General features: G+C 40.6%; 1 pseudogene; it reads left to right on the top strand.

Moving 5' to 3' along the window:
• Window positions 1-756: 756 nt before the first annotated feature.
• Window positions 757-1115, top strand: LOC106736319 (40S ribosomal protein S20 pseudogene; annotated as a pseudogene).
• Window positions 1116-10362: the final 9247 nt, after the last annotated feature.

The raw sequence follows: 10362 nt of genomic DNA, 5'->3' as shown, positions 1-10362 counted from the left end.
AAAGAGATTGTAATGTGGGCCAGCTCCGTAGAAGCAATGTGCTACTCAAGAGAAACTGGATTCCCGTGGTGATCACAGTTTGACTCCCCAGCCCAGTCAGCCTGAAATATACCATGCATATGCGCAAGCACCCAAGATCTGATGGGTGGGAGAACAGGGGTAGTGGTGTGACCAAACCCTGTGGAGGGTGCTCTTCTCTGTACCTCTCATGTACCACACATGCTCTACTACAAATAAATTTTTTAAGAGAGAGATAAAGTAATAGTTTGGATAATGTTAAGTAACATAATTGCTTATGTATCCTGATCATAGTCCTATAAAAATATCTTTAGCAATTAACCTTAACAAACTATCAACATTTTGTTTTTTTAAGTTTTTGCCATAGGGTGTTTGTGCTCACTGGAGAGACAGACAGAGACAGTGGGAGGAAAATGAGAAATCACACCCCAGGGGGAATGGCCATGCTTCAGTACCTTCTCCATTTTCCTTTAGGGATTTTGGGCATGCATGCATGTGCCCAGCATGATTTTCAAGCTGCCAGGTCTGGGATTCAAACCACAGTTGGCCATGTGGGAGCCCACCACCTTAACCACAATGCCACCTGATGGCCCCAAGCTATTAACTTTTAAGACCACATAACGTGGTGGAAAAAGTGGATGCAGGTAGCGCTCTGCTCCGATCAGCTCACTCTGCTCCTGACTCACCGCTGTTCACTCTCCCCAAGGAAGAAGTTGGTCAGGAAGCTGCGCCACAGCCATGGCTTTTAAAGACACTGGAAAAACACTCATGGAGCCAGAGGTGGCCATTCACCGAATTAGAATTACTTTAACCAGCCGCAACATAAAGTCCTTGGAGGAAGTGTGTGCTGACTTAATCAGAGGTGCAAAGGAAAAGGATCTCAAGGTGAAGGGCCAGGTCGGATGCCTACCAAGACTTTGAGAGTCACTACAGGAAAAGCACCTTGTGGTGAAGGTTCTAAGACTCGGGATCATTTCCAGATGAGAATCCACAAGCATCGCACTGATTTGCACAGTCCTTCTGAGATTGTTAAACAGATTACTTCCATCAGTATCGAACCAGGAGTTGAGGTTGAAGCCATCTTTGCAGATGCCTAAATCAACTATTCTAGTAGATAGATTACCATCTATCTGTTAAAGAAAAAAAGACCATTTATTGTTTTCTTCCTTTAACAACTATATATATACCCCCTGGAAAGTTGGGTTGGGAGATTGGTGCAGTTTTTAACTTTCTGCAACTAGCATGTATTGCTTTTCTAATTTAAAAATATCCAATAAAGACATTAAAAACAGACACATAGGGGCCAGCCTTGTAGCCTGGTAGTTTAGGGAACAAGCTTCCCCCTGTACCAGCCCAATGGCTTGAAAAAAGAAGTCGCTAGACGTGTGCATGCATGCCCAGGATCCCTTCAGGATGGAGACATGGCAGAGAAGAGATTAAGGCCTGACTGTGCCCCATTGAGGGGTGCTTTCTCCGCCCCTACCCCCATTTCTCTCTGTGGAGTACACATACCCTCTGTTAAAAAATAATAATAAAAAAATTGGGGGACCAGCAGTTAGAGTAATGGCTATGTCGCTGGACTCCCATGTATTCGACTGCAGTTCGAGTCTGGATCCAGTGGTTTAAACTCACACCGGGTGCGTGTGCGTGCGTGCCCAAGATCCTGAGAGGAGAATGGAGGAGAAGGGATTGCGGTGTGGCCATCCCCCCTGGCGTTGTATTTCTTGCTTTCTATCTCTCTGTCTCTCTCTGTCTTTCTGGCGAGCGTATGTGCCCTATAGCAAAAAACTCTCAAAATAAATAAATAAATAAATAAATTTTAAAACAACAAAACAAAAAAACACAAAGGAAAAACATATGAAAAAGAATGCACCAAAATAATAATAAAGTTTATTCAGATGGGAGGATTATTGGGTTTTCCTCTTCCCATTTCTTAAATACAACATGTAATATAACTATACCGTCATAATTCCTACATCTTGCCACCTCCTCCATGAAACCTTTTAACCTTGCTTAGGTCTCAATCTAGCTATTTAATCCTGATCTTCCTATAACTGTTTCTTTTATTTCCCATCCTTTTTTTGGGGGTGAGGGTATCTAATTCCAAAATATATACCAAGCTATCTTTGTTCTTTCTCCCCTAACCTTTCACTGGTTATTTTGTTTAATTCTAACCTTACGTTTAAGCCTAACTCCAAATATTACTAGACAGCAAGAACTCTCCTTACCCGTTCCCTACTCTCCTTGCCTCTTGACACACTGCGGATAACCGGAAGTCTCCAGACCTCTCATGGCTATGTGCTGGTTTCCGGTAGTCACCCCAAGTTATATTTCTTCTGGGAGGCAACAAACGGCACTAAGGAGGATTCCAGGTTCCCTCATTGAACATGAATACTCCACCCAGTGCTCAGAAGACTTTCACCGTGAAGTTTTGGGGCCTCCTGTGCTGGGATTTTAGAAGACTCTGGCAGAGTTCTGGCTGGTTCTCCCTACATTTCCTTTGAGTTAACTTTGGAGCTGGAACAGGGTGGCCTCTGTTGCTACTGTTTATCAGTACTAAAATGGTCTTCACGAACTGATCGAAATGTGTTATTCCTTTGCTTGAAACTCGTCAGGACTTTCTATTACACTCAGCCATCCTACATCTCACTTAGGTTCCAGCCACCCTGACTTGCTTTCTGGTCCTCACTTTGCCAAGCTTTGTTTTACCCTAAGCCTTTATTCATATGGGCTTTCTGCATAGAGTGAGTTTGTCCAGTTCTTTTACGCCCTCACTCCTCATCCATTAGGTCTCGGCTTCAGTGTCTCCTCAGTGAGACTTGCCCTGATACTGTGTCTACAGACGTCCTTTCTTGTCATGCTGTCTCTCAGCCCTGTGCTTTCTACATAACATTTACTTTGTGGTTGTCTGTTTGCTTGTTTATTGTCTATCTTCCCCACAGACTACATGTGTAAGTGCCAAGAGAGCAGGGACTTATTTCTGTTTTGCTCACCACTGTCTATATACACAGCTCATAGAAATCCAGTACATATCTGGTGAATGGAAATGGATAAGACCATCGAGTGGAAGGAACTGAAAGCTTCCCTGTGATCCCTCCCAATCCCACAGCATCTCTAATGGATTCAGCACCAAAGCTTCTGGTCACAGGAAGTTTTCTATTTGGCTGTCTCCAAACATCAGTTCATTCTAATGCATACTGAGTAGAAACACATCTTCTGTCTGAAACTTCCACCTTTTTTTTTTTGTCACCTGGAGTTATACATACTATACCTAATCCTTTAAAGTACAGTCATGCATGGGGCAGCTGGATCCCAATGGCTGACAGTGCAATTTGAGTCCCAGACTTGGCAGCTTAAAAAAACATGCCACATGCATGTGCGTGTGTGTCCAAAATCCTGAAAGGAGAATGAAGGGATTGTGGACCTTGGAAAACACTTTCTCATCTCTCTCTGTCTCTCTCTCTGGCAAGTACATACTCTTTGTAGCAAATACACACACATAAATATCTGTATATGTGTAAAATATATATATATATGTATATGTGTAGGTGTGTGTGCGTGTCTAGAGAGAAATAGAGAAACAGAGAGAGAGAGAGAGAGAGAGAGAAGAGAAAGGATCACGTGCTGCATAATGGTGGTTCAAAGAATGACAGCCCGCATGTATGACAGGGTCCCATAAGATTACAACATACAGCCTATGTGTGTAGTAGGCTGCACCACCGAGACCAGTGTAAGCACATTCTATGATGTTCACCCAGTGACGAAATTGCCTAACGTTGCATTCCTTAGAAGTATCCTGGCCGTTAAGGAATGTGTGACAGTATTTGAATACGCTTGTCTCATCCTCTCGACATTTCACATGCCTTCTCTTCCTCCAAAGAAACTGTTCCTACTGCTTCAATCACTTCTCTCCCCACCAAACCCCCTCGCCAGCATTCTCTATCAATATTTGCTTAATTTGAAGCATCTCAAATTGAATTTAATAAGAAGAATGCTGTGAGATAATTACTTCCTTTATTTCAGAGAGGGCCACTTTCTACATGCTATATAAAATTGAAAACTTTTTTTTAACAAATATGTCTTGCTGGTAATTTATATTGAGTGTGCAACCAACCAAAACTGTTGCTTTCATTTTTCACATATGAACTCAAGTCTTCCCTACTTGAGTTGCATGCAATATAAAGTTGCAAAAAATTATATATGCAATATTATGTATGCAATATAAAGCTACTAAGTTTGTTCTTGGTATTTTTAACAAGTATGTTGTGCTAGTAATTTATATTGAGTGTGCAATCAACCAAAGCCACCACTTTCATTTTTCACTCATGAACTCAAGTCTCTCCTACCTGGTGCATCTAATTGCTTGAACTTAACTATAGATTCTATATTTCACCCTGTTAGTTTTGATTCATCATTCTACCCTGTCTAGATCACTTTGAATCTCATTCCTGTCAGCTGACTTATTAGTGCTATCTCCTGACTCTGTGTCAATTGAACACTTGACAGTGCCTGTTCTCTTTGCCTTCATTCAGGTTGCCTGCAAAAATGCTGAACAAGGCAGAGCACTTTTGCGTAACTGGAGAGATCCCCTGTGGGTAAACATGGCACCTTGGTCATTGTGTTTGGGTATGGTCATTCTGTCAGGTGTGGAGTCACAATGTCCACATTATTCCTCCTGCTCAAATGCCTCCCTGTAGTTTACGCATGCTGGATCTACAGCTGTCCCCTGATTTATCAGCTTTCAAAGCTTAGCACAAAAGGAAGTGAGATTAATCTGGTATGGCTTTATCTGAGTGAGCAGAACAGGAAGCAGCCTAGAGGCCACAGAGGGATGTGGCTCTTTAGGACAAATGCAAGACTTGTGATTCAATCAGTCACACCATCTCCTGTCTTGTTGACCTTCCTCACACCTGTCCCTTTTCACTTCTGATTGAATCTGCCACCTCCTTCCTCTCTCTCCCCGGGTCCTCTGTTAAGGTTTACATGCATTTGGATGGAGGGATTTTCTAGAGTCTAAGAAGAAGAGGAAGATTTAACACTTTCAAGGAAGATCTGAGGCATCTCCCTGAGTAGCGTGCTATAGAAACCCAGGACATGTCCATCAAAAGATCCAGCCTTGTTCCTCTTCAGTTCCTCTTTGGTACTTTCTTACCCTCTTTTTTCTGGGCTAAGCTTCCACCTTACTCTAGGCAGGAGCAGACATACAGTAGACAGAACCTATGGTGTTCTACTGGACCAGAGAGATAGTAAGGCCTTGCCTCAGTGTCACGAAGCTTATTGCCTCTCCTGGTGCCTGAAGGGTTTCTTGCTGCAAGCACAGTCTTTTTCCCTCCCACGGTCAGCATTTCCTTCTGAAGGTGCCAACAGGCACAGGGGATCAAAGAGATCCACTTGAGCCCCAGAGCAGAACTTGGCAGGACAAGGGGTATCCGGTTCTTCTTTCGGTGGTTTGTTGGTTTTTATCTCTGCTTTAAAAGTCTTATGTGTAGGGCCAGCAGGTGGCCTGGTGGTTGAGGGCACTGGACTCCCACATGGCTAACTGTGCTTTGAGTCCTGGACCTGGCAGCTTGCTTTCTCACTTTCTGTCTCTCTCTCTCTCTCTCTCCCCACACACACACTCCTGGTCAAATTTAAATAAAAAAATAAAGTTGAAAAACTAATTCTTAAAAAAAAAAAAAAAACACAAAACTCTTATGTGTAAATTGTTCTTGTTTCATGTCTATGACTTCCCCTTCTTCCTGCTTTTCCCACTATCCCCTCTCCCTAATCCTCAACACTTCTCCTTTGGTCTGGGTAGACAAAAACAGCAGAGGATCAACTTTGGAGGAGAAATAATCCAGGTTCTCTGTCTTTCCATCCAGAGCTGTGCATGCATGTTTAAGCAATCCCTTGTCATCCTTACATTTGGTCATGATGACACCATTCCTGCCACTTCAGTAATTGCCCACTTCTGATGGAAGAGCTGGAGCATGGCTAAGTGGCAGGTAGGGAAATTTTGTTCAGTTCACTTGACTGGTTTTCTTTCAAGTTGTACATCCTACCCAAGTATGTGTGCACAGCGAAAAAATACCAAACATGTAGCACTCAAATAACATACTCCTTCTGGACAATGTTAATAGACATGAGAGCACATCTTGAATAGGTACAGGGTAAATCACAGTTTGATTTGTTAATTTTGCTGTCAGTTCTGGTATAGTCTGAATCGTGTTCTTCACAGTTCACATGCTGAGGGTCTAGCTCCCAAGGATGGTACTGAGAGATGAGACTTTTGGGAGATAATTAAGTTTAGATGAGATCTTGAGGGTGGGGCCCTCATGATGGTACCAGTGCCCTTGTAAGTAGAGACACCAGAAAGCTTATTTTCTACCATATGAAGACATAGTGAGAAGGCAGCTATTTAGAAGCCAGGAAGCGAGCCTTCACCAGAAATAGAATCAGCTGGAACCTTGATCTGGGACTTCCAGCCTCCAGAACTGTGAGAAAATAAATTTCATTGTTTTAGTCACCCAGTCTATGGTATTTTGTTAGGACAGCCCAAGAAGACAAATTTCTAAGCCAATTACTTGCTATTTGCCACAACATTTGTTTTCCAAATGTGCCATTTGCACTCAAATCTACATGCAAATTGAATTAGCTAATTAATACAGGTATAAAGTACCTCAGGATAAGTCTCTGGTGAATCCGTTTCTCATTAATTCCCAGATATTTATATATTTTCACTTGGAACTCCTGGATTAAACTACTTTGGCTTCTCATTTAACTGGAAAACACTCAGACAATTTTATCTAAATGTTCTCTGTCCCCCTTGCCTTAAAATCCTGACTCTTCCCTGGAACTTTACACTTTGCTATTCTTAAATTCATCTTTTGGGCTGAGATCCTCAGTAATGATCCCATTTTGTGAGAGAGACCAGGCTTGCATTTGATTCTCACAACCTGTTCTCTCCACTAGCATGCTGAAAGATAGGAAGTAAGATGCAAGTATCTGGTTTTCTTTTCTTTTTTATTTATTTATTTTTTCTTTTCTTTTTTAATTTTTCTTTTCTTTTCTTTTTCTTTTTCTTTTTTATTTATTTATTTTTTAGGTTTTTGCCATAGAGTGTGTATGCTTGACAGACAGAGACAGTAAGAGGAAAAGTGAGAAATCACCCTGCCAGAGGTCATGGCCACACTATCCTCCTTCTCCATCCTCCTTTTGGAATTCTAGGAACATACACATGTGTGCTCCAGGTGTGATTTTTCAAGTCACCAAGTCCAGGACTTGAACCATGGTCAGCCCTATAAAAGTCCAGTGCCTTAACCACCTTGCCACCTTCTGGCCCCTGGTTTTCTTCTCAGAAGTAGAAAGGACTAAAATGGCTAGTTTGCTAATACCGACAATGATGACATCTAACATTTTTGAGTTCTAATTCCTTTACATTTATATCTCATTTAGTACTCACAATGAACTTTGTGAAGAAATGAGTTTTATCCTAATTTTATGGATGAAGAAATTGAGACAAAATGAGATTAATTGCCATAGATCACTCAGTTGCTGATGCAGTCAGGATATGAACCTAGGCAGTCTAAATTCAGAACTCACATTACTATTAAATTACCAGATGTATTCTGTGGGCATGCCAACTAAAAGAAGCAAAAAGTAAATAAATAAAATAAAAGTGCTATACTGTACAAGGTAGTAATTAGCAGCCTTAATTTTACCTCATTGAAGCTTACTTCTTAGTGAGGGCTCATATGTTTACTATTTCTTTTGTGGGAAAGGATTACTAAATATGGCAGTTGCCATTTAGCCTTCTGTTGCCAGGTGGGAAGTCTCCTGGTTTACTGCATTTGAATAATGCATATTTAATACTACACTGAATATCTTTCCTCAATCAAGAAAAGAGGTTCAAGAGAGGTATTTAGACATATGTGTATGCTAGAAGCTGATGTTAGGTAGAGCTAATAACTTTTATTTGATATTAAAGCTAAGCTTAGCTACTCGAGACTCCTGTACCACCACCCAATATTTTCGTTTCGATAGTGATACCTTTTGCACAGAGCTTCCCAGTTTTCAGTTTTAGGCCTAGACGTATTTGGCCTACACTTCGAGAATACAGGTCACTCAGACATTAGCACCCTTTTATTGGGCTGGTCACATCTTGAGCACTGAGAACGGAAGAACCCTCAATTTCCTGCTGCCAGCAGAGTGGTACAAATAGCTGCTGTCAGACAGACCATTAAACAATACAAAGATTCCCTAAAGACAGACTTAAGAACTTGTAGCATCTGCCTTCAGTCATGAGAGAACTTGTAGCATCTGCCTTCAGTTATAACAGAATATGCCCTTATGTGTGTATTTGAATTGTGTCACAAAGCCGCACAGAGCAGCCAATCAGCATGCACTGGTCTGGGTGGAAATCCATGGGAATTGGGGCAAAGGGTACAAGGGGCCCCCTGCTTCCCCATTCCAATTTATCTCCCCCTTTCAAAGCAAAAGGCATTTAGAGACCCTATGCCAAAAGTCACCTATCACCATTTGCTGTCCTAATTACATCTCTCATTACCTTGTGTGTACAGATCTCTGCTCATAATGAGTCAGTAGACTACTTACAACTAAAGGAAGCTTACTATGATAGAGCATTGCTTTTGGAGTCAACACACCTGGGTTTAATGACCACAATACTTAACTATCTTTTTTCTCCTGATTTATAAGTGTTTTGGCTCATTTTGGATGTTGAATTGACTGGACTAAATGCTGACCAGATAGCAGGTAAGATATTGCTGAATCTTTCTGAGTACGCTGAATATGTCCACGAGGAAGAGCTTAGCATTTGAATCAACAGACTGAGTAAATAAGATCTTCTCTCATTGATATGAGTGAACATCACCCAATCCGTTGAAGGTTCAAACAGAACAAAATGCTGGAAGAAGAACAAATTCATTCTTTCTTGAAGAAAGACAGCTATGGTTCTTGGGCCTTCAGACTCTGATTCTAACACCCCCTTACCTCTCAGATCTCCGACTTTCAGCTTCAGGCTGAATTGCACCACCACCTTCCTTGGTTCACCAGCTTGCACATGGCTTATCAGGGGTTTCTTGGCTTCTATAATCATGTAAGACAATTCCAAGACTTGATCTCTTACATATCTATACATATCCTATTGTTTTTCTTGAGAACCTGGTACAATGGTTTAATTTAGGCTTCTTCACAGTATTGTCCTAAGGATTCAATCTTTGTGACACTTGATGGGTGATCAACAAAGTAAATGTTAATCTTACTTCCTTCTTTGTTGAGAGAAGGGAGGATGTCAATCATTTCTGCACGCTTATCTCCTACCATACGTCTTGCCATATATTAAATATCAGAAAAATGCTTGCTGAATACATACAATCTTATATTTTGTATAATAAAATTCCTCATTCCATGTTGGTCATCTATTTGATTCTTAAATAGTTTTTGAAAGAAAGGTACTTAAAAAAAAAAAACCCTTAGTTTTAAGTTAGTTATGTTCAATAAGTTATTTAAATTATTATGTATTATATCTTATTAAGTTGTTTACATACCATAAATTACTCAAATCTTAGGGAGATGACTCAATAAATTTTTTATGTAGGTATACACTCACAAACCCACCATCTAGATCAAGATACACAACATTTCAGTTGCCCCAGGAGGTTCATGCTACCTCCTAGTCAATATTTCCCCTGTCAGAGGAAATCCTTATGTCTGTCACCATAGATTAGTTTTTCTGGTTCTTGAACTTCATTCCTTTTTCACTTCAGCAATTATCATGAGATTCATCCATATTTTTGGTAATGCCAGTACTTTGTTCATTTTTATTACTGTGTTAGTAATCTACTGTATATAGAAACTATAGTTTATCCATTCATCTACTGATGGACAATGGGGTTGTTTTCACTTTTTGCAATGATGAATAAAGCAATGAATATTCTTGCATATGTCATTTGGTGGACATAAGCGTTAATTTCTCATGGGTGAATCTTAGCAATAGAATTGCTAGGTCAATGGGAAGCCATCTGTTTAGTTTTATTAAAAACTATCAAACTATTCCATGACATGTTAGAATAAGTTTATACTCCGACCACAATATATTGGGGTTTCATTGTGGTTGGAGCACAGGTTACTAGGAAGGGACTAGAGTGAGATAAGTCCATCAAGGATCCTATTATTGAAAAAGGCAATTGAAAGTGGAAGCACACACCCTTTCCAGCCCCTGTGATTGTGACCTTAAAGGAATAATAAATGTGTATTTTTATATACTAGTTATTTATAAAATATGAACTTAATTGCTGTCTTAATCCAATGTGTGTGTGTGTGTGTGTGTGTGTGTGTGTTTGCTTC

The sequence above is a fragment of the Tupaia chinensis genome, unplaced genomic scaffold, assembly GCF_000334495.1.
Source record: "Tupaia chinensis unplaced genomic scaffold, TupChi_1.0 Scaffold138517_1, whole genome shotgun sequence".
Lineage (NCBI taxonomy): Eukaryota > Metazoa > Chordata > Mammalia > Scandentia > Tupaiidae > Tupaia > Tupaia belangeri.
This window is presented reverse-complemented; position numbering and strand designations above follow the sequence as displayed.